This window comes from Triturus cristatus, chromosome 4_2 (assembly GCF_964204655.1).
Source record: "Triturus cristatus chromosome 4_2, aTriCri1.1, whole genome shotgun sequence".
NCBI classification, from domain to species: domain Eukaryota; kingdom Metazoa; phylum Chordata; class Amphibia; order Caudata; family Salamandridae; genus Triturus; species Triturus cristatus.
Genome location: NC_140586.1, coordinates 810,940,693 through 810,965,149, shown reverse-complemented (window position 1 = coordinate 810,965,149; position 24,457 = coordinate 810,940,693). Strand labels below are relative to the sequence as shown.

The window sequence follows — 24,457 nt, the reverse complement described above, 5'->3', positions numbered from 1 at the left end:
AGCTGATTTGGAAATATTTGAACATAGTGTGCAGGTCTGGGAGGCAAGATTTGAGTTGGCCAAAGCTATAGGTGGTGGTAAAGGTGCAAGAAGTGACAGGCAGAGCTATCTTTAAGCAAAGAAGAGCAAACAAGACCAATAATCATTGTGAATGTACATCAATGGCTACATTTGGAGTGACTGAAATGATTTTAATTCGCAAAACTTTCCATGAGAGCTCCTGCTTGACAGATTTAAAGCAGTACTCTCATCCTTAGACTTTTATACCTGAGCATATGAATGTTTACGTACGTAGAACACCTTTTTATTTTATTTTTCCTTTGGGAACATATATTTTCTAAGGAGAACATCCTTGCCATATGGCTCTTCTGATTTTGGGAGGTTTCCCTCCCCATTCCACTTTGTATATGGACTTAATCCGTTTTAAATTTGAGTAAACCTCTGACCTAATGTAGAGAAGTAATGTAACTTGAATGCTTACCAACTTTATCCTTTTCTTGGAACGTTCAATCACCACTCAAGCTGGAAGATTTACTCACACATAAAATTACGCTACACTGGTAAGTTTCTACAGTGACTAATCATCTATTCATGTATATACCTAAATTAAGTTTAGGTGTTCAAATGTCTTTATGAGTCTGTCTGACCATAAGTGGATATGCCGTCCGTAGGGAAGTGGCTCACGCTCATTCAGGAGATACCGAGCCCCTTTTAACGAGGACAAAATAAAGGGTCCGGGAGAGGAGCTTCTTCTCCTTCTTCAGGAGCAGTAACCTGGAGTAAGAGTGCTTGGCTGTGTTTTGGATGCGAGGAGATGAGAGGGTGGGGGAATTTATAGCAGCCATTGAAATCCAAGGATTTGTCTCTGGGGATAAAGGTGGAAGGTTTGGTTCTCAAGACTGGTTCATTGGAAGGTTTGAGTTTAATATCGTGACTCAATATTTATCACTCAGTGGAGGAGAGATTGGAATTAAGGTGATGAATGTCATGTGCAGTGGGTATTTCCAGACAGAGACAGGTAACATAAGTGAATTTGTAAATAAAGAGGATTGTGCCTGTAAGAAGTCTCCAGCAGCTCCTTCTATAGACTGAAAAGTACAGATGTCAAGGCAGGACCATAAAGTACTCCATCTTGGTCATGATTTAAAGGTATCGAATGAGATGAGGTGGAGTTGGTTTATAACAAAGATATGAAATAGAGTAAAAGATTTCCCTTATGAATTTTTAGGTGAACTATTTGGGGAAAATGTCAATATCGCATTTGAAGTTCAATTGTAAGGGACATTAACCAAAACCTGAACATGAAAGAGGGACCGAGATCCCATTGAAGGTGGGTCCAGTGAGTGTCCTCACTTGCCTGCAGGTGGATGTCTATGGGGGTTCATTGGACTCCTTTTCCCCCTTTCAAGGAGCACCCTCAGTGGCGTACTGACAGAATGCCACCACTATGTAGTGCACAGTCAGTATGTCCCCTGACAGCTCTATTGCCTGTGTGCCCCAATATACAATATGATGCAGTGCGGAGGCAAAGTGTTTCTTCATTTGCATGGGGCTACATCTCCCATGCAAATGAGGACACGCCCCATTAAGATCGCACCACTGCTACAGTTTTAGTATTCGTCACCCCCGATATTCAGAGCACCAAAAAATCATACCTAATATACATCCTCAGAGAGGCTTTTGGTCTTGTTCTTTAGCCTCCTAAATTGTCCTTAATGTTTTGCTTCCGCACGCCGCAGCACACAGCATGGGGTAATCAGTCAGCCCACTTTACTCGCTTCATTTTGAGTGACTGCATAAAGACTATGTAGATGTTCACCTCCACATAAAAGTAGTTCCTTTCTTTTTAGTTTTAAAGCGAGTTCAAAATATTGACTTTAAATGTAAGTTATGTATTTTGTCTCCATTCCATTATAACGTTTATTTTATGACGTTTTTAAGGGACATTGTAATATTGTAGCGGCCTGTGATATAAGAGTTTGGGTAGGTGGTGGTTTTTTACTCTATTTTGTAAACAATACTAATAAATATCATGCCATGACTGAAAGGCTTTTATTTGAAAAAACAAACACTATAGGGCTTTGTCTTTTTTTCCATTGTTTAATTGCAAACCTGAGGTGACACATTTAGGTAACAGCAGCGTTTATTTATTTTTCTTTTTATGTTTGTGTGATATGCTCCAGCTATCCAAGGCCAGACCTATTAGCTTTGTCAGTTTGTTTGGATTGCTCCATAGCAGTGTAGTAGGATCTGCTGAAGGTTGCATGACATAATATTGTTGAAAACAATATTGGTTCACCAAAGTTTGGCAAAATATTATTGATTACAAAAATATCGCCATCTTAAACTTAAAAAAAAAAAAAGAAATTCTATTGATTGTTTCCAAGCATTTCTTACCAACACAGCTTTCACATGGTGTGATTCAACTGTTGTAGGCCATATTACATCGGATAAACATGCATCAGCATCTTGTGGCATCATTTAGATCAAGTTGGTAAATCCAAAATGCGTAACAACTAATTTCCTGTGGTGGGTGTTGGCTCGGTATTACACTAGCTTATTAGGTCTAAAAAGTAGCAAAAGTAAGACAAACTACATAAATAAAGAACAAATCATTTGAAGCCCAGCTTTAAACTATATAGCCTTTAAAATGATTAACAAACCAACATACACTCACTCCCACGTATGCCTCATTTTGCCTTTTGCCTCCTATTTTCTGACCCTGTTTTTGTTGGCCTATAGGCACTTTAGCACTGCTAATCAGTGCTAAAGTGCATATCCTCTCGCTGTAAATTGTGATTATGATTGGTTATCCATGATTGGCATATTTGATTTACTGATAAGTCCCTAGTAAAGTGCACTGAGTTTGCCAGGATCTGTAAATCAAATGCTACTAGTGGGCTTGCAGCACTGGGTGTGCCACCCATATGAATAGCCCTGTAAAGGTGCCTCCGACCTGCCACTGCAATATCTGTGCATGCAGTTTTTAACTGCCATGCTGACCTGAAGTGCACCCCCTTGCCATGCCCAAACTTTCCCTTTCCTTACATGTAAGGCACCCCTCAGGTAGGCCCAAGGTACCCCCATGGGCAGGGTTCACTGCATGTGAAACGTAGGACATGTACTGGTGTGCTTTACATGTCCTGATAGTGAAATACTGTGCATTTAGTTTTTCACCGTTGAAAGACTGTCTGTCTCCTAGGTTTACATTGGAGCTGCCTTGTAACATCTTACAAGGGTAAGATTCCATTGGGGAAGACAGAGACAAGGAGTTTAGGCTCTCTGAACTCAGAGTTTAATAACACACCTTTTAGTGAATGTGGTTTTTAAATTGTGTGTTTTAAAATACTACTTTTAGAAAGTGGGTGTTTTCTTGTTTTACCATCCCGTGTGCCTCTACCTGTGTATTTACTGTCTGGTTTTGGAGTCACAACAGCTGGGGATATGCATTCACTCTAGACAGTCACAAGGGGGGTTGAGGTGTGTTTTGCCTCTCTGGGTGACTCATAGCCAGGCTGAATAGACCTTTCTGAGTTTAGAGTGGTGGGAGGAGTTTTCACTAGAACCTGAATAGGCTGTGTCTCCTTTGCACAATGCTGTCTCCACCATCTGTGGTCAAGCTGGACGAGGGAGGACAGAACTGGTTTGTACTGAGCTCAGGGACTCTGAAACAAAGACTACAATGAGAAACTGGAGTATAGGTTCTGGACCTAAAACCCCATAACTTTAGATTACTTCTGGAAACAAGAGGCCCTGCCACGAAGAAGAGCTGTGTAAGAAGTGCTGCCTTTTCTGTGTATGGGGTGAGTCAGCCTGCAGTTTCTGCCTCTATCTGTAGACAGAGGTAAAGGACTGACTCTTTTTGCCCTACTGTGGTATCCTGCTTGAGAAGATCTCCAAGGGCTTCTGTGTGCTTGCCTCCTCTTGGACGTCTCAGGGAAATCAAAGACTTCAAAGGATCCTTGCTGGATCAAAAAGGAACCTGCCTGGGAGGAGAGGTGGGAGAGCTGTGTGAGGAACGCTGCCACTGATGTGTGTGGGGTGGGTCGGCCTGCAGTTGCTGCTCCTGTCTGTAGTCGGAGAAGCACTGGACTGTTTTTCACCTTTTATCAAGTAAGCGTGTGTTGAGCACTTAATTTGTGGCACAAGTGTGTGGTGAGTCCTCCCCCTTTCAAGAAGGAGCACTCTAAACTAAGGCATGGTGAGTGCTTTGTGGTTTACACTCAGCGCTTGTCAAGAGTTGCTCTGTCCCTCGTGTTCGGAGCAGCGGGAGGGGAGAGCTTGTTATGAATTAAGTGCTCTCCCTTTCCCTGGCAGCCGGTGTCTGTGCTCCACCCTTTCAGCAGTGATGGCAAAGGAAACCCCGGTCTGGAGTTCCTGCTTTGCCTGGCAATACTGACGCCACCAGTGGGTATAGTTCAGGGAGAAAAGTACGGCACCAACAGAGATGCCGCTCCGTATCACGTCAGTTGGAGGATGTTCCCTCCCACGTCTGCAGGAGCCTGTGGTGCTCAGGCCCATGGTTAGCCCAAAGCCGAGGCAGGAGACCCAGCGATGTCTCCCTGTTGCAACTTCAGGGCTGCCTGAATCCCCGCAGTGGTCCCATGTGTTCACGAGCAGCTCCACTTTTGCAGTCTCAACAGTGGTCCCCAAGGCCCTGGAGGGCTCCGGACATGCCGCATCATCAGAGCTGCTTTGCTCGGTTTGGAAGCTCTGTTTTGACATTGGAAACAGTGGTCCGAGAGGTCCCGGAGGGCTACAGACAAGCTGTAGCTCAGCGCGGCCTCATAGTGTTGAAACGCTGCATTGGCTGCGGCATCTGAACCACACATTTCTGAACTTCTGTCTTTCACTGTTGGGCACAGGGGGGACCCAGCGAGGTCTCCCTACTGGATTCAGCAGTTTGTGCCCGCAGGGTTGACACGTACCTTGGGGCACTGGTTGTTTGTAGCCTTACGGGGGTGATCCTCGACGGAGACCCCACCCGATCAGGAACTGACAACATTTGGAGACACGGCAATTACCATATTGAAGGTAATAGGTGCGCAGGTGCTATTATGTCTGATGTTTGGTGCCTAAATTTCCCCATGAAGGTTAATAGGAGGCCTGGTGCGCTACACCCTATATGTTTATGGTGATATCTGGTGATTTTCATTACTGACTTGTATTTTTTGCCCTGATGTTATGATTCATGTTGTTCTTTGCTTTGCTATGACAGGATAATATAGCATTTTATGGGTGAATTGCGCCTGCGCCAGCATGGCGGGCGGGTTTAGGTTGAGGCTCCGCCAGCGGGCACGAATCTCGCCTGCTATGCCGCACCTAACAGTGTAAAAAAACAATTCAGCAGTGGTCAGAACAGAGCAGGAGATCGTTGCTGGGCTCTCAGTCGATCCAACATCGGGAGAAGCTGAGAAAACTGACCCGGAGCCGCGACAGCCCGGTAACCAACATGGCAGCCACTGGACCCCGGCAACGCCATTAATCGAATCTCTGGTCCTGCCACGGACAGCCCCTCATGGGTAGATTGGTCCGCGGCTGAGGGAAGACCGATGAGGAGTTAGCATAGGAGATTAGCCCCACGGTAATTGCCGTCGAAGCCGGTAAACAGCACGGACCCCTCCCCCCTCGTAGGAGACTAGCAGACACTGGGACACGTCCTGCCACAGGGGGCGTGCAGCAGCCCCACTATGCTTGCGGCCCTCACTGGAGCGACAGGTGCATGGCGGGGGGGTCCGGCTAGTCAGCATGGAGGAAAGTGGCGTGCACACGGCAGTCAGGTGTGACTGATGTTAAGATGGTGGCCGCAATGCAGCAACTTGGATCCCATAGCCGCTGACAAAACCGGTGACCGCGCCCATGCAAGTCGAGGAGCACCCTGGTGGCAGCACCAATGCTGCACCAGACATAAGCAGCAACTTTGACAGCAGTATGGAACAGCATGCAAGGTGAGAGCCAAGGTCGCTTCTACTTTCCCCTCCTTGTGATAGAAACCAGTGGGGGTGAAACAATGACAATTGCAATTCAGCGGCGTTCAGGGCGTAGTGGCGTCTGGTGGGTCTCTGGTGGCAAAGTGGGAGATGACTGCTTGATCCAAACTCTCCGTCGAGTACGGACTCCATGCGTGGACACCTGAAGAATGCAGCGGGAAAACCCTAGGGACTCCGGGGGCCATCAACAAGATGGCCGCTGACTAGGAGCTCTACGCCAGAGCTCACGGGCTGGGGATTACCAAACCTTTAGATATCCTCCTGTTTGCCCGGTCTTCCACCCTCTACCCGGATTGTAACCACCTAACCTACATGTTCCACCGGATCTCCCACTTACCTGAGTGGGCGATCTTCAGGGACTCCAGGAAGCCGTCGCCTGCTTCTCCACTCATCACCAGGACCGAGCCCGCCGAAGGGGACGAGCGGCCACTCCTCCACCTCCAAACAGACCGCCGCTGTGTCACTACTCCAACGGTGGCTCACCATCGGACTCGCTGCTTCACTGCCGGACTGTACTTGTTTCTGGGGTGAGCCTGTTTTCCGTTTGCAGGTCTGTTGCTCCTCTCCCTGCCAGGTTTGCAACCTGCTTTCCCCACCGCCTGACGGACAGGGGCTATGTCGTTGGCGGCTCTTCCGTGAGGTGTGCGTGCTCTTCGCATTGTACTCCGGCCGCTGCTGATATGTAGAAGCTGGCTGCGACACTGCGGTGGCCTGGGCGGTGGTGCCCTGGTCCGCCATCTTGTGCAGATTGCTCCCTTTTACAGGGAGTGCCTTTCTCTACCAGCTTGACTCCCTTAAATGGCCCCCATAACTATGCCCTTGTCCAAAGCACTCCCACTCCCCTTGTTGGGGATGGATCCAGCATCTTTGCCCTGGAGTCTCAGAGACCCCTCTGAGAGAGTCCACAGTGACGAGGGTGTCACACATAGTGGAGGACTGGGACTGATCCCCTTACCACTGGGAGCCGTCTCCTACCCTGACGGACATCGGACACTGTGTTCCTGCTGGGTTTCCTACCCCCTCCCCCACCTCTTCCCTCTATCATTCCTCAGAGAGAGTGTGCCTGTGACCAAAGCACTCTTCTTCCCTTGTTGGAGAGGGATCCAGCATCTTATGCCCTGGAGTCTCAGTGACCCCGCTGAAAGAGTCCTTCGTGAAAATGGGAATCACACATAACTGAGGACTGAGAATGATCCCTGTCCCACCCAGCCGGACGTCGGCCATTACTTCCCCGTCTCCACGCTGTGTCCCCTAACCCCTCCACCTCCGCTTCCCTCCTTCATTTTTTGGCTACCTCCCCTTGTTCCTTCCTCTCTCCCCTGAATTCCTCTCACCTGCCTGCTTTGTCTATCCTTATGCCTATGCTCCGTTTAATTCTCCCTTCCCTCACCCTTTTACATTACCCCTTACCCCTCTACACACCATTAACCTAAGAATGTAACTTGTAACTGTTGTACCTTCTGTAGCAATGTGTAATTTGTAACCTATGTAACTCTCCCCATGTAAAGCGCTCAGATACCTCCGGTTCTAGCCAGCGCTATATAAAACTCAAGTAAATAAATAACAAGTATAATTTCAGGATCTGCGTGTTATATTCGGTGGTGTTGTTTTATGACATGTGCAGCATACAACTATTTACTTTAGGCCACTACCTCTGATGATTATGACAACTGCCTAGTTGCCAAAGTGATTTATGTGATTGTCGTCCATGTGTTATATACAATATATGAGATATTTTGATATACTACTGCGTGGAGTCTCTTTTGTGGTGTATTTATTGTGTCACTGGTGTGTGTGTGCTTTGCAAAGGCTTTACGCATTGCATGCTGGGCCAAGATAAGAAGAGGTTATCTTGGGTGTGAAACTCACTTACCCTGACTAGAGTGGTAAGTTCTGCCTGGCTTAGGTGCATACCCTAGTCAACCAGAAACCCCATTTCTAACAGTGTCTGTGCGCTAACCACAGCGATTGGAGTTCAGTAGGATGAGGGGGTTTCTGCCCACCACTCCATGCTTAGGTTGGTCTTAACCTCTATGCTGCTCAATTCTAATTGTCTGCCGTAACAAAGGAGTCTACCAACTCTCCCCAAAGATCAGTAATGGTGTGTTTATGCAGTCCCTGGCAGTCTTTATTTTGCAGAGCTGCACCCTCTGCTTCTGCCCATGTCTTAACCTCTTCCTTCTATCTGCCTTTGGACTGTTTCTCAGAAATCTCCAACGCATTGCTAAGCTGTGTCTTGCAATCGCTAAGACTAGACCTAAAAATTTGGAGCTCATACTCTTCCCCTTTGAACAAGTAGATAGGCCTACCATGCACATCTTCGCCGTAAGCAGGTCTGTTCTGCCCCTTGTGTCTTCTAATTCAGAGGGGACTGGCTGTCAGAAACTGGTAAGTATCCAGCAGTTCCAGGTCATGTGTATAAACTACAAAATGTGCGCAGTATGGCAGTCCTCCCACCAGTATGTATTTGTGGCTCAGTATGGCAGTCCTCCCACCAGCTGTCCAGAAATCGCATCTGTGCTCCATACACCAGGACCTGGGATTCCAGCACGCGATCCTAAACTATTAATTGAGCTGTAAAGTATCCGCCTCTGCAGGGGGGAAGCTAATTAATGGGAGCCCTTGTACATAGAGTGCATGTTGTCGTGTTTTCTTGACTATTCTCTTCCAGCATTGGAGTGCGATGGCAAGAAGTTTAGAATGTTTAGTGTCCCATTTCTTTACACCCAGCAGCAACACAATTAGAGCTCTCTCCCTTTGTCTCTGCCCTATCGCGTCCACTTCCACTAGTCCAGTCCTGTCAAGCCATTGGGTACCCATTACAGCTGGGCAGCCGAACAGTATAACTCGTAGTTGGGGTGCTGCGAATCCTCCATCTCCCACCGGGCATCATAGAATATGTATTGGTACTCTGTGCTTGCCACTATCCCACATCAGCTCCCTTAGTAGTACATTTACTGCTGTAAACCAAGACTGAGATCTATACTGGGAGATCTGTAAAGTAATATAGAATTTGTGGGAGCATCACCATTTTAGACAAGGCAATCCTTCCCATTATAGGCAGTGTAGGGAGCACCAAAAATCAGCATTACTCTTAGAAGGCTGTCCGAGTTCCTCCCAAGTTCCTCTCGCAGGGATCCTCATGATGATATATTTTTATTGCCAAGTATTTAAATGTCTTGCATTCCCAGATGATTCCCAGGCAAGTTACCACTTGCGGAGCATGTTATCTGCTTGTGAAAATTGGTAAAGTGCATATCTTAGTCTGGGTGGTGTGGAACGCCTATACACTGCCTAACTCGGTGAGATATTGCACACTTTTGGTGATGCCCTCACTAATGTCTGGAAGGTACAGGAGCATATCATCTGTGTAGAACCAAGTCAAAATACACCTGAGCACACCCAAGTAGAGTCACTATAATCCAAAGGTTTTAGTCAGAACCTCAGCAACATGAATAGTAGTTTGGAGTGTCCTTTGTTTTCCCTTTTTTTTGTAATTGGATATAAAGAAGTTTCCCAATCAGGTCCTGTTGCAGATTATTTTATTCAACAAACAACAGCGCAGAGCAGCAGCAGCCACTTTAATGTTCTTGTCGAGTTTCTAGAAGGCAGCCTGGGACACGTAGTAATCGAGCCGCATCACATGTTGTGATTAAGGTACCCCTTCAGGTGCGGGAACCAAAATAAAGGACCTTGATAAGCCCTGAATGTCGCAGCAGTGTCCTAACGAAGACGCGTGGCAACTCGGCGTGTCTGTGTAGAACCAGATGCCATGCTCTTCATCCCGCAAAGGGATTCCCCCAATGAATATCTCTACTCTCACTATGCTGGTACCCCTGAAGGCCTTAAAGCGTATAGAGATACAATGACCCGTCCAAACTCTGGCACATGCGTATAACAATAAAAACCTAGTTATCCCAGTCCTCTCCTAGGGCCATGTGTTTCATTGCAACCCACAGATAGTCCCACTGAACTGTGTCCAATGCCTTCTGCAGGTCCCTAACCTAGGGAGAGGACCAAGCAGATGCCTTGAACACAACGAGCACATTATGCTGAACAATTTGGTGGTGGTCGCATCCTTCTAGGACCCTCCCAAGCACAGTTATGGTTATGGGCAAAAATACAATCCCAGCCAAAGGCCCTGCAAAGCATTATGGAACTAGAATCTAGAGTGCAGTGAATATTATAGTATCCAATATCAAAACAATCCTTACTGGGCAGCAGCTCTCGGCTCAGCTGAGAGCTAATACTATAATATTCACTGCCCTCTAGAATCTCGCCCCATAATGCTTTGCTGGGCCTTTGGTTGGCATTGTATTTTTGCTCATAACTTTGCTTGGGGTGTTCCTAGGAGGATGAAACCACCACCGAATCGTTCAGCATGATATGCTCTTTGTGTTCAAGGCATCTGCTTGGTCCTCTCCCTAGGTTAGGGAGGATCCCAAAATCATCACCTCTCTCATTGCCTGATATTTTTCAAATCTCACATTTGTGAATTATTTATATGCTTTTTAGCATTTGCAGATAAACTAGTTATATTGAAGGGTTGTGGTGCAATAGCTAACTCTGCTATGTGGCTTGGAATGCGCAATCTCTGCGAGCGGAGTTCAATGCCCATGGTTAGTATGGATGCCATTCGTGTCTCCCTAATAGTGTCTAGGAGGGAGACCTTCGCTAGTGCCTCCCAATATAATTCCACTAAATGTGATGTGAGCAGCGGTGCATATGTCTGAGAAAATTCAATAGAGAGACCGGCCATTCCTGGTGTTTTGTTACATGCTAAATCCTGTAGACCCACTTTTATCTCCGCCTCAGCTACGGGTTCGCCTTAAGCTGCCCTATCATCATCCGAAAGTGAGGTCCACCGTTTCTAGGTAAGCGTCTATTTCTGGCATATTCATGTTGATCATAGAGGGCCTCACACTGGTACAAGATTTCCTTATGTATATCGAGCTGTGCCTGTACCAGTGCTCCCCCCACAGTTCTACTATTAGTGATTGGCTGTTTTCTGAGTGTATTAGCTAGGCTGGTGTCCTACTCAATCCTTCCTCTTCCATGTTGTTTAGTGTAATGTAACACGAGGAAGAATCAAACCAACACTGTACAAATTTATAGAAGCTCTTCCAAAAGAAGAAAGCAACCAACAACTAAGGATAGAACAACTGGTGAACCAAATCAAACCTAAAATAAACAAACAAATCAGGGAGAAGTATGAAATGCTACAATTCAAAGTTAGCAAAATTTTAAAGTCCAAATTAATTTAATCGAAGTAATTCACAGTCATTGGAAGCCATGGAAACTCAAAATACAGAAAGTAAAAACCACTTCAGGAAATCCCAAAAAATCAAAGGAAATTAAAAAAATAATGCTAATTTAAATTAAACTAAATTATTTTCCTTGAAATACAAATGTATATGCATTATAAATAGCTGCAAACATTGCTAACTTGTATATAACATTACACACCCACTCTTACACTTCATCAATCAATCAGGCGCTTGTATAGTGCGGCTACTCACCAGTGAGGATCTCAAGGCGCTGGAGGATGGTGGATGCTGCTGGTCCTTCTGGGTGTAGGATCATTTGAAGAGCCAGGTCTTGAGATCCTTCTTGAATTGGGTCAGCAACAGGGATTGCCTGAGGTGGAGGGGCAAGGTGTTCCAGGTCTTGGTGGCGAGGTAGGAGAAGGATCTTCCTCCGGTTCTGGTCTTGTGGATCCTGGGGACAAAAACTTATAACATCACATAAATGATAAAATAAGATAATACTTTTCAGAGATGAAGCTCTACTGAGTGAAATGAGGATCCTCAAAAAACCAAGGGCCTAAATACAATGTCGGTCGTACTTAGATGCGACCGACACCACTGCGGACAGAAATTGCTCCATAGGTCGGCGGTTCCGACCGCAAAAATTAGATGTGACCACCCTCCAATCAATTAGAATGCACGGAATAAATTCCTTCATCACCAAGCTATATCACCAAGCTATATCACCAATTATGATTGTCTGCTTGTTTTAAGGAAAGGCCAACATGGAAAGGCTGCATGAAAGTGCTATCATAATCCCGAGGGCGAAGCCGAGGCTGGCTCTGTCGTCATTATGGGATTATGATGCCTTCGGACTGATCGTCTGGCTCTTTAAGCCTGTCGAAACAGCAGCGGATGGTCCCTCGGCCTGATGCTTGGATCCGCCGCATAGTAATGCGGCGGGCGGACTGCAGGGGCAGATGTCGGGTGGACCACAACCAACGGTTGGTCAGTTGCAGTCTGCCCGAATGCATAATCTGGCCCCAAACCTCAAAAAAATATCGAAATTGCACAAATAAGCCAGTAAAAACTGAACATCCAATGTGAGTTCAATAATCCAAGGAATCCATGCAAAACCTGAAAAACTGGAAAAATAAATAAGGCTCCAGAAAACAAAAAAAATCAAGGAAAATGTAAAACAATAATTTTGGATTATAAATAACCAACTCTTATTCATTGAAAAAAATTCGCGTCCAGGTTAAAAATTAAGTCCGACATCCAAAAATGAAAATCGATGACGGAAAAAAAATAAAAACCCACCCAGAAACATTTACAACCCTAGTATGAAACAAAGCACAGTAAAAAAAAATGTTTAAATCAATGTTGAACTCATAGAACAGAGATATAAAATACAAATAAACATTACATTTCACAATATGGCCTACCGCAATACCATAAACTAAAGCAGTCAAAACTGAAGCTAGAGTGGGTTGAGCTGCTTCAGTTACTACGTATATGGCCTCTACTCACACAATGCACCCAGCCATGTCGACACACGTAGGGGGATATTCTCAAGAACGTGTGATAATTATCGCAAAATTACCTTAACGCAACTTTGCACATCGCAGTCTAGTGTGACAAAATAACACTGTGTAAATGTTGTATTCCCAACCCGGCAGCACCATGCGATAGCATCACGTAAACGTGCCAAATTACCGCGTTAAAAACTTAAAATTAACGCAATGCCGAAAAAATGTGGAACATGAACGCGAAAAAAATTGCGAAGCCCCAAATCGCGATACAAAAATCAGCGACAAACAGTGACAGGCCTGCAATTCCCACGCGGCATGCGGGAAAATCCAATATAAAAGCAACAGAAAAAAGATACCAAATCAAACTGCGTAGCACCATGGATGTACCCGGACCGAGTGCAGAGGACAACCTAAACCCCACAAGCCCCACAGAGGACCAGCCAGTGACCCCGTGTTCGGGGAAGGGCAAGGAGAAGAGGCAGAGGAAGACGGGGTTCAGTCCTCAGGAAGACTTGATCATCGTCACGAAGGTGATAGAACATTACCAACAACTGTTCATCACCTCCACAGCGTCATTGGCAAAACAAATGGAAATATGGCAGTCCATTGTGAACAACGTGAATGCAATCGGAGTGTCGATGAGGTCAAGAGGTGCTGGCATGATGTGCAAAGCCACACCAAAGAGAAACTCGCTGCTAACAGGAAGGCAGCGAAGGCGACTGGAGATGGGAGTCCTGCGCCACAGTAGTAACTGGATGAGCTGGAGGAAATGGTGGCCACAGTCATCAGTGTGGAGACGGTGAAAGGAGTTGGGAGCCCGGACACAGCTCGATATGACCTGACCCAACAGCAACAGGGTGAGTAACGACCAGTGACTGGGGGGACGGAGGGAGATGGGCACAATGGCACACATGCACAATCATGTGTAGCACACTGCACACCCACAATGATTGTGGAACATGTCCCTGGTACCCTTGGCACACTGCAGCACACATAGAAACACCAAGTAGGCCCCCGTCCACTATGCCCTCCTTATCACCAGTCCCACAACCTACCCATGCACATGTGCTGAATCCAGCAAAGCAGCGGCTCTGTGAGCTACACTGACAATGCAAGTGACACTGCATGACCGACAGCATGGCTGCAGTCAAAATACATGACATGGTGCCTGACACAACACTGAGGTGGCCCAGTGTGGATCACATCCTCAAAGGAGCAGGTCACATTCTGACACATCCATGTGCACACACAACCCTTGACGTCAACAACACATCTGCAGACAAACAATGCGCAAGAGTACAAAAAACGTCCAAGAGCACAAATGACCCAAGTCGCCAACATCTCAGCACCGTAAAAGCATACAAGTCAAAGGCACACTGCCTCAAAGGGATAAGGGTAGACAGGAAAAACTAACACCTAGGGATTAATAATATAGCTATGTTATGGTGACGAGAAAAATCAAATATCTCCTCCCTTGAGTTAATTAATCCTCAAAAATAGACTATGTTCTTTTTATTTTCACTAGTCATACATAGAAAATCCGACCCAACAATGAATATATCTTTCCTTAGATCTGCATCTAAGTGTATTTATTGTTTTATATTTCACCAAACATATATAAGAAGATTAATCTTTTAGACATATATACAAAAACATTTGTAATATTTACATTCTTTTCTCGAAAAAATCAATATACATATACATCTATACGACCCTATACTTGAATTTGGATGCTTGTAGGATTAATCTGTTCCAGCATTCCTTTGTAATGAAGAACAAAACCAAAATGAGAACTCTAGAGATCTTTTTTCATCTTGATCTCTACTTTCTTAAGAGTACTCTGCTAGACATCAATCAAAACAAAATTTAATCAATTAACTGGATGTCTTCCAATTCGTTGTCGACGCGTTTCAGCCCAAAGAATTTTAAGGCCTCATCAGGACTAGGGTACACGTATATTCGATTTCATCAAAATTCACCTATAAATGCAAGTTCAATATATCTGTATTACTATATTTTATATACAATATAATACAAACCTATATCCTTATTTACACTATATATACACATTGGAGCAAAAGGACGGATCATGCTGTCTCATATTTACAAACAAGAACACGTTTCTTAAAAGAATCACTGAAGTGGCGGGCAAATATATCCCGATTCAAATGTGTCAAATATGAACATAATAGTGCACTAAACACCACTGTGTGTCAATTATCTTTAGAGATGCAAATATAAAAGAAGAAATAATAAAGAAACAATATTTTAAACTAAAATCTCAATGTATATATATATATCCCACCTCTGCAACTGAGGGGAATATAGCCTTACGAAATGCAATATTTCTTAAATAAGCAAGTACCGAAGAAAGACTTTTAATATAGTATCTGCGGCACCTTGATTCACAACTACATTCATAGCGAATGGTGTGGTTCCATAGCAAAAATCAATTCATGGAAAAGCACTCCAACCATCTTAACCCTGATGTACACACACTCTAAACTTACTAATGGAATCCGTGCTGTCGAGGCGTTTCGTAAAAATATATTCATAATGGACTTCTCCAAGCTTTCATTCAATGGAAAGTCATGACTACAAAACAAAAAAAGAAGGATTTCTAACCGTAAATTTCCTTAATTTATTATAATTATACACATCCAGGCAAAACCAAGATTAAATTAAAAGGCCTACCTTATCAAAAGGACTTAAGTTGTACGCCCGTGATAGCCTTAGTTCCTATCAAGAAATCTCTGCGGGACAATAGACCACAAACGTCGGTTCTGCCAAAGTTACAAAACATATAGTTATACTCGAGACCCACGTCGATGACTAAATGTCTAATAAGGAAAGGTGTAGTTTCTTTGTCGTTTCTCACCTTATTATTCCAAATCCTTTCGTCCTAACTCCTCGTCAAACTTCCTCGCGTTTACCAGCATCAGGAAGCGCGTAATACGCCAGCGGGATTATATCCGGCTTGAGGAGGGACTAGAGCTAGAAAACGGACTATATTCCGCCGTAAGGGAAATGGAGGGCAGACTATCCATAACATCAGGGTCGCTAGCGATCATAATAAACACCCGAATGTTACTTCTAATTCAATTAGAACCTTGTAATACCACTTGTAGGTAATTTGTTCAAAAAATAAAATTAAAATAATACAGAGAAAATATGATAATAAATATTAAATAAATATAAAGAAAAGTCACCTTATAGCCCAGTGTGCACCCGCCACTCCTTACAGTCTGTTTTTACATATATCAGTTCATCATCTGACAATTTTTATACCAAATTATATTATTGGACCCTGTATCATAGAAATAACGAAGAATAACTCACATACTAAATGCTTTATTTGCCACTGCCGTGTTCTAATGCAATAATGACCATATTTCATCTCTGTCATTCAATCCCACAACTGTAGTGTGATATTTTTCAATCAGTCTGGCTTCCAATCTATTTAGCCTAGTCTGAAGTTGGCTTTTTTCCAGGTTGCCCACTAAGCAGAGTACTGACCATTTAAAGTCATTTTCCGAATGATTAAAAGTCTGGAAATGTTGTACTAACGGAGCACCTTGAACTTTACATTTTATTCGCGACTTATGTTGCAGTATTCGTTTTTTCATTTGTTGTATAGTCTGCCCAATGTAGTATTTATTACATGGGCATCTGATGCAATAAATTGCATTTTTGGAATTGCAATTAGAAAAAACTTTTTGATGATGTATTTGGTCATTGATAGTCAATTCTTTGGAATCCTCTGTTAGACAACATGCCGAACAATTCTGGCATCTATAATGGCCCACTACAGGTGGTAAGTTCAAAAGATTTCTAAGATCTTTTTTCTGGGGGACAGTTAGTCTATTTGCCTTCACCAGTTGTTGCCGGATATTTCTACCCTTTTTAAAAGCAAACAGAGGTTTAGGAATTCCCAGGCTTTCAATCAGTTTCCAATTCTTTTGGACAATCTTTTTAATTTTGTTTGCCTTGGGGTCGTATGTCAATACACAAGTCAAGGGGGTATTTTTGTCTTTTTCTTTTGGTGTTAGTAATTCCTCCCTTGGAGTATACCAAGCTCTTTTTAGCGCACCTTTCACAAGTTTTTTGGGGTATCCTCGTGCTATCAATTTCTCTTTGAGGGTCTCTGCATTCATAAAATAATCTGATTTATTGGTACAGTTTCTCCTGATACGGAGAAACTGTCCATATGGCAGATTCTCCTTTAATGTGCGCGGATGACAGCTTGTAAAGTGTAGTAAGGTGTTTCGATCTGTGGGTTTGGTGTATAGACACACTCCTAGTTTGTCAATTTCTTGTTGGATGAATACATCCAAAAAGTTGATCTTCATATGGTCAAAGCTCATTGTAAACTTGAATTCCATTGTCCTAAAGTTCAACCAATTGTGGAATTCCTTTAGTTGAGAATCATTTCCTGCCCAAATCATAAAAATATCATCTATATAGCGACACCAAAACCCCACATGATGTTTATAGGGATTGGTGTCGCCATATATCCATCTTTTTTCAAATTCCGCCATCACCAAATTAGCTATTTCAGGCGAAAAACTGCAGCCCATAGCTACCCCAGAAATTTGGAGATATAGGTCCCCTTTAAAATTGAAAAAATTGTTTTTCAAACACAAGCTAGCCAATGCTACTAGAAATTCTGTTGGAACTTGATGAGGGCGGTCTCTTTTGTCAAGGTGGTATTCCATCACAGCCAATGCCTCTTCTTGCGGAATATTCGTATATAGAGATTCGATATCAAAGGATACCAAGAGTTGTTTTTCTTTATCATAAGGTAATCCTTCAATCTTTGATATCAAATCCATAGTGTCTCTTATATACGAAGGGGTCTCTTTCACCAATGGGATTAGAAAGGTGTCAATATATTTGGCTAATGGCTCCAAGATAGACCCACAGGCAGACACAATGGGTCTGCCTGGTGGATCTATCAAGGTTTTATGAACCTTCGGCAAAACATATATATTAGGTGTTTTAGTATTGTCATTATTCAAGTATTCAAATTCATTTTTGCATAGCCATCCTTCCTCCAAACCCTCCTTGGTAATCTCCATGATTTTAGATTTTAAATCCAGTGTGGGATTAATGTTTAGTGCTCTGTAATGCAAGGGATTAGATAATTGACGAATTATTTCTTGGTCGTATTTTTCTGTATCCCACAGAACGATTCCTCCCCCCTTGTCAGCCGGCTTGATTATAATCGCCGGATTATTAGACAGGTCTCTTAGGGCTTGAAATTCATTTTTAGAGCAGTTAACATTATAGAAAATTTTCTTTTTTTGTAGACTGTCTAATTCACGTAAGACTTGTTCCTCAAAGATTAGAATTTCTGCTGGTAAAAATATACTTTCTGGAACAAAGTTTGACTTCTTTCGCAAACCACTTATGTTAATTTGTTCATTGCTCTCTCTTTCTAGGAAAAATGCTTTCAGTCTGACTTTTCTGAGAAAGTGTAAGATTTCAGTTTTTGTGTCTACGGGATTTTGTAACGTGGTTGGAACAAAGGATAGGCCTTTACTTAAAATCATCAACTCAGTTTGGGTAGGAGTGTATTTGGACAAATTATAAATGGGTATCGTTTCTATTTTGTCCACTTGTGCAGTATCCCATCTATTTAACGTCTGTATGTTTTCTTGCGGGTTCTGAACGTCTCTGAATCCTGATTTTGGTACTGATCCGGGGTCTGGTATTGGCCCTGTTGTTGATACTGGCTTGGTTGAGTGTTGAAATTTCGCCATCTTGCTCCTCCTCCCCTGCCTCGATATCTGCCTCTGCCAAAAAAAGGTTGGGATCTAGGGTACTGAGAATAGTTCTGATAACTGTTGTATGACCCTTGATCTGAATCAGAGGATGTATCAGAAAACGTGATGAACCTATTTCTTGACCTACCTCTGTATTGTGAGTTTATTGAACTTGGATTATTATTTTGATAAAAATCCTCCTTCAAATACGGATATGTCTCTTCCAGTTTAAAGTTTTTGATGTCTCTAGTTACTTTCGTGGTTTTTTGATTAGTGGTGTGTATCTTGAAATCTGCAATTGTTTTTTCGACTGTTTCAAGCAAAGATTTACTATCTTTTATCGTGTTATCTCCTAGAATTTCTTGTTCCAATAACTGAATTTCCTTCAATTCTTCGTCATTTAATCTAAGGGCAGTTTCTATAGACAATGCCATCCAGTCCCTAGAGCATTTTGTTCCTACTCCCCCAAATTTACCCAAATATACCTTATCTGTAATAAAGATTACTGGGATATTTCTCACTTGGAGGCCTACTGGGACAGTGTTATTTTTTAGATGTTCCAAAAGAACCTGAGCGTGTAATTGGGTTCTTATGTTTTTCTTTTTCAGTTGTTTTAATCTTTCAATTTTGTCAATGTTTAATACTTGAGTCGCACATTGATCTCCACTTAACAATGAGGGAATCTTACACAGAGCACTAATTTCTTCTTCGGTATAACTAACCAATACAGGTTCTGTCATGTCAATGAATATCTGTTCCCTTGTCAATTTGTATGCTCCAATGTGAAAAAAGAAGAAGAAATATTTATCAAAGTAGGGAAGAATAAGTATGGCTAACAATTTCTTTTATTTTCTTTTCAATACTAACCCTTTGGTGTCTGGGTACTTAAACAGGTAGACAGGAAAAACTAACACCTAGGGATTAATAATATAGCTATTCCCTCATTGTTAAGTGGAGATCAATGTGCGACTCAAGTATTAAACATTGACAAAATTGAAAGATTAAAACAACTGAAAAAGAAAAACATAAGAACCCAATTACACGCTCAGGTTCTTTTGGAACATCTAAAAAATAACACTGTCCCAGTAGGCCTCCAAGTGAGAAATATCCCAGTAATCTTTATTACAGATAAGGTATATTTGGGTAAATTTGGGGGAGTAGGAACAAAATGCTCTAGGGACTGGATGGCATTGTCTATAGAAACTGCCCTTAGATTAAATGACGAAGAATTGAAGGAAATTCAGTTATTGGAACAAGAAATTCTAGGAGATAACACGATAAAAGATAGTAAATCTTTGCTTGAAACAGTCGAAAAAACAATTGCAGATTTCAAGATACACACCACTAATCAAAAAACCACGAAAGTAACTAGAGACATCAAAAACTTTAAACTGGAAGAGACATATCCGTATTTGAAGGAGGATTTTTATCAAAATAATAATCCAAGTTCAATAAACTCACAATACAGAGGTAGGTCAAGAAATAGGTTCATCACGTTTTCTGATACATCCTCTGATTCAGATCAAGGGTCATACAACAGTTATCAGAACTATTCTCAGTACCCTAGATCCCAACCTTTTTTTGGCAGAGGCAGATATCGAGGCAGGGGAGGAGGAGCAAGATGGCGAAATTTCAACACTCAACCAAGCCAGTATCAACAACAGGGCCAATACCAGACCCCGGATCAGTACCAAAATCAGGATTCAGAGACGTTCAGAACCCGCAAGAAAACATACAGACGTTAAATAGATGGGATACTGCACAAGTGGACAAAATAGAAACGATACCCATTTATAATTTGTCCAAATACACTCCTACCCAAACTGAGTTGATGATTTTAAGTAAAGGCCTATCCTTTGTTCCAACCACGTTACAAAATCCCGTAGACACAAAAACTGAAATCTTACACTTTCTCAGAAAAGTCAGACTGAAAGCATTTTTCCTAGAAAGAGAGAGCAATGAACAAATTAACATAAGTGGTTTGCGAAAGAAGTCAAACTTTGTTCCAGAAAGTATATTTTTACCAGCAGAAATTCTAATCTTTGAGGAACAAGTCTTACGTGAATTAGACAGTCTACAAAAAAAGAAAATTTTCTATAATGTTAACTGCTCTAAAAATGAATTTCAAGCCCTAAGAGACCTGTCTAATAATCCGGCGATTATAATCAAGCCGGCTGACAAGGGGGGAGGAATCGTTCTGTGGGATACAGAAAAATACGACCAAGAAATAATTCGTCAATTATCTAATCCCTTGCATTACAGAGCACTAAACATTAATCCCACACTGGATTTAAAATCTAAAATCATGGAGATTACCAAGGAGGGTTTGGAGGAAGGATGGCTATGCAAAAATGAATTTGAATACTTGAATAATGACAATACTAAAACACCTAATATATATGTTTTGCCGAAGGTTCATAAAACCTTGATAGATCCACCAGGCAGACCCATTGTGTCTGCCTGTGGGTCTATCTTGGAGCCATTAGCCAAATATATTGACACCTTTCTAATCCCATTGGTGAAAGAGACCCCTTCGTATATAAGAGACACTATGGATTTGATATCAAAGATTGAAGGATTACCTTATGATAAAGAAAAACAACTCTTGGTATCCTTTGATATCGAATCTCTATATACGAATATTCCGCAAGAAGAGGCATTGGCTGTGAAGGAATACCACCTTGACAAAAGAGACCGCCCTCATCAAGTTCCAACAGAATTTCTAGTAGCATTGGCTAGCTTGTGTTTGAAAAACAATTTTTTCAATTTTAAAGGGGACCTATATCTCCAAATTTCTGGGGTAGCTATGGGCTGCAGTTTTTCGCCTGAAATAGCTAATTTGGTGATGGCGGAATTTGAAAAAAGATGGATATATGGCGACACCAATCCCTATAAACATCATGTGGGGTTTTGGTGTCGCTATATAGATGATATTTTTATGATTTGGGCAGGAAATGATTCTCAACTAAAGGAATTCCACAATTGGTTGAACTTTAGGACAATGGAATTCAAGTTTACAATGAGCTTTGACCATATGAAGATCAACTTTTTGGATGTATTCATCCAACAAGAAATTGACAAACTAGGAGTGTGTCTATACACCAAACCCACAGATCGAAACACCTTACTACACTTTACAAGCTGTCATCCGCGCACATTAAAGGAGAATCTGCCATATGGACAGTTTCTCCGTATCAGGAGAAACTGTACCAATAAATCAGATTATTTTATGAATGCAGAGACCCTCAAAGAGAAATTGATAGCACGAGGATACCCCAAAAAACTTGTGAAAGGTGCGCTAAAAAGAGCTTGGTATACTCCAAGGGAGGAATTACTAACACCAAAAGAAAAAGACAAAAATACCCCCTTGACTTGTGTATTGACATACGACCCCAAGGCAAACAAAATTAAAAAGATTGTCCAAAAGAATTGGAAACTGATTGAAAGCCTGGGAATTCCTAAACCTCTGTTTGCTTTTAAAAAGGGTAGAAATATCCGGCAACAACTGGTGAAGGCAAATAGACTAACTGTCCCCCAGAAAAAAGATCTTAGAAATCTTTTGAACTTACCACCTGTAGTGGGCCATTATAGATGCCAGAATTGTTCGGCATGTTGTCTAACAGAGGATTCCAAAGAATTGACTATCAATGACCAAATACATCATCAAAAAGTTTTTTCTAATTGCAATTCCAAAAATGCAATTTATTGCATCAGATGCCCATGTAATAAATACTACATTGGGCAGACTATACAACAAATGAAAAAACGAATACTGCAACATAAGTCGCGAATAAAATGTAAAGTTCAAGGTGCTCCGTTAGTACAACATTTCCAGACTTTTAATCATTCGGAAAATGACTTTAAATGGTCAGTACTCTGCTTAGTGGGCAACCTGGAAAAAAGCCAACTTCAGACTAGGCTAAATAGATTGGAAGCCAGACTGATTGAAAAATATCACACTACAGTTGTGGGATTGAATGACAGAGATGAAATATGGTCATTATTGCATTAGAACACGGCAGTGGCAAATAAAGCATTTAGTATGTGAGTTATTCTTCGTTATTTCTATGATACAGGGTCCAATAATATAATTTGGTATAAAAATTGTCAGATGATGAATTGATATATGTAAAAACAGACTGTAAGGAGTGGCGGGTGCACACTGGGCTATAAGGTGACTTTTTTTTATATTTATTTAATATTTATTATCATATTTTCTCTGTATTATTTTAATTTTATTTTTTGAACAAATTACCTACAAGTGGTATTACAAGGTTCTAATTGAATTAGAAGTAACATTCGGGTGTTTATTATGATCGCTAGCGACCCTGATGTTATGGATAGTCTGCCCTCCATTTCCCTTACGGCGGAATATAGTCCGTTTTCTAGCTCTAGTCCCTCCTCAAGCCGGATATAATCCCGCTGGCGTATTACGCGCTTCCTGATGCTGGTAAACGCGAGGAAGTTTGACGAGGAGTTAGGACGAAAGGATTTGGAATAATAAGGTGAGAAACGACAAAGAAACTACACCTTTCCTTATTAGACATTTAGTCATCGACGTGGGTCTCGAGTATAACTATATGTTTTGTAACTTTGGCAGAACCGACGTTTGTGGTCTATTGTCCCGCAGAGATTTCTTGATAGGAACTAAGGCTATCACGGGCGTACAACTTAAGTCCTTTTGATAAGGTAGGCCTTTTAATTTAATCTTGGTTTTGCCTGGATGTGTATAATTATAATAAATTAAGGAAATTTACGGTTAGAAATCCTTCTTTTTTTGTTTTGTAGTCATGACTTTCCATTGAATGAAAGCTTGGAGAAGTCCATTATGAATATATTTTTACGAAACGCCTCGACAGCACGGATTCCATTAGTAAGTTTAGAGTGTGTGTACATCAGGGTTAAGATGGTTGGAGTGCTTTTCCATGAATTGATTTTTGCTATGGAACCACACCATTCGCTATGAATGTAGTTGTGAATCAAGGTGCCGCAGATACTATATTAAAAGTCTTTCTTCGGTACTTGCTTATTTAAGAAATATTGCATTTCGTAAGGCTATATTCCCCTCAGTTGCAGAGGTGGGATATATATATATACATTGAGATTTTAGTTTAAAATATTGTTTCTTTATTATTTCTTCTTTTATATTTGCATCTCTAAAGATAATTGACACACAGTGGTGTTTAGTGCACTATTATGTTCATATTTGACACATTTGAATCGGGATATATTTGCCCGCCACTTCAGTGATTCTTTTAAGAAACGTGTTCTTGTTTGTAAATATGAGACAGCATGATCCGTCCTTTTGCTCCAATGTGTATATATAGTGTAAATAAGGATATAGGTTTGTATTATATTGTATATAAAATATAGTAATACAGATATATTGAACTTGCATTTATAGGTGAATTTTGATGAAATCGAATATACGTGTACCCTAGTCCTGATGAGGCCTTAAAATTCTTTGGGCTGAAACGCGTCGACAACGAATTGGAAGACATCCAGTTAATTGATTAAATTTTGTTTTGATTGATGTCTAGCAGAGTACTCTTAAGAAAGTAGAGATCAAGATGAAAAAAGATCTCTAGAGTTCTCATTTTGGTTTTGTTCTTCATTACAAAGGAATGCTGGAACAGATTAATCCTACAAGCATCCAAATTCAAGTATAGGGTCGTATAGATGTATATGTATATTGATTTTTTCGAGAAAAGAATGTAAATATTACAAATGTTTTTGTATATATGTCTAAAAGATTAATCTTCTTATATATGTTTGGTGAAATATAAAACAATAAATACACTTAGATGCAGATCTAAGGAAAGATATATTCATTGTTGGGTCGGATTTTCTATGTATGACTAGTGAAAATAAAAAGAACATAGTCTATTTTTGAGGATTAATTAACTCAAGGGAGGAGATATTTG

The 24,457-nt window shown here is 41.8% G+C and overlaps 2 long non-coding RNA genes across 2 annotated transcripts; one reads left to right on the top strand and one right to left on the bottom strand.

Annotated features, from left to right (window-relative positions):
- Positions 1 to 14,509: 14,509 nt before the first annotated feature.
- On the bottom strand, positions 14,510 to 15,666 carry LOC146835101 (uncharacterized). Its single transcript, XR_014960385.1, has 3 exons — positions 15,463 to 15,666; positions 15,279 to 15,363; positions 14,510 to 14,747 (listed from the first exon to the last, which is right to left on the bottom strand). It is a non-coding gene; the product is annotated as an uncharacterized LOC146835101 (long non-coding RNA).
- A 7,465-nt stretch (positions 15,667 to 23,131) lies between these two features.
- LOC146835100 (uncharacterized) lies at positions 23,132 to 24,175 on the top strand. The gene is made up of 3 exons (XR_014960384.1): positions 23,132 to 23,222; positions 23,322 to 23,406; positions 23,938 to 24,175. It is a non-coding gene; the product is annotated as an uncharacterized LOC146835100 (long non-coding RNA).
- Positions 24,176 to 24,457: the final 282 nt, after the last annotated feature.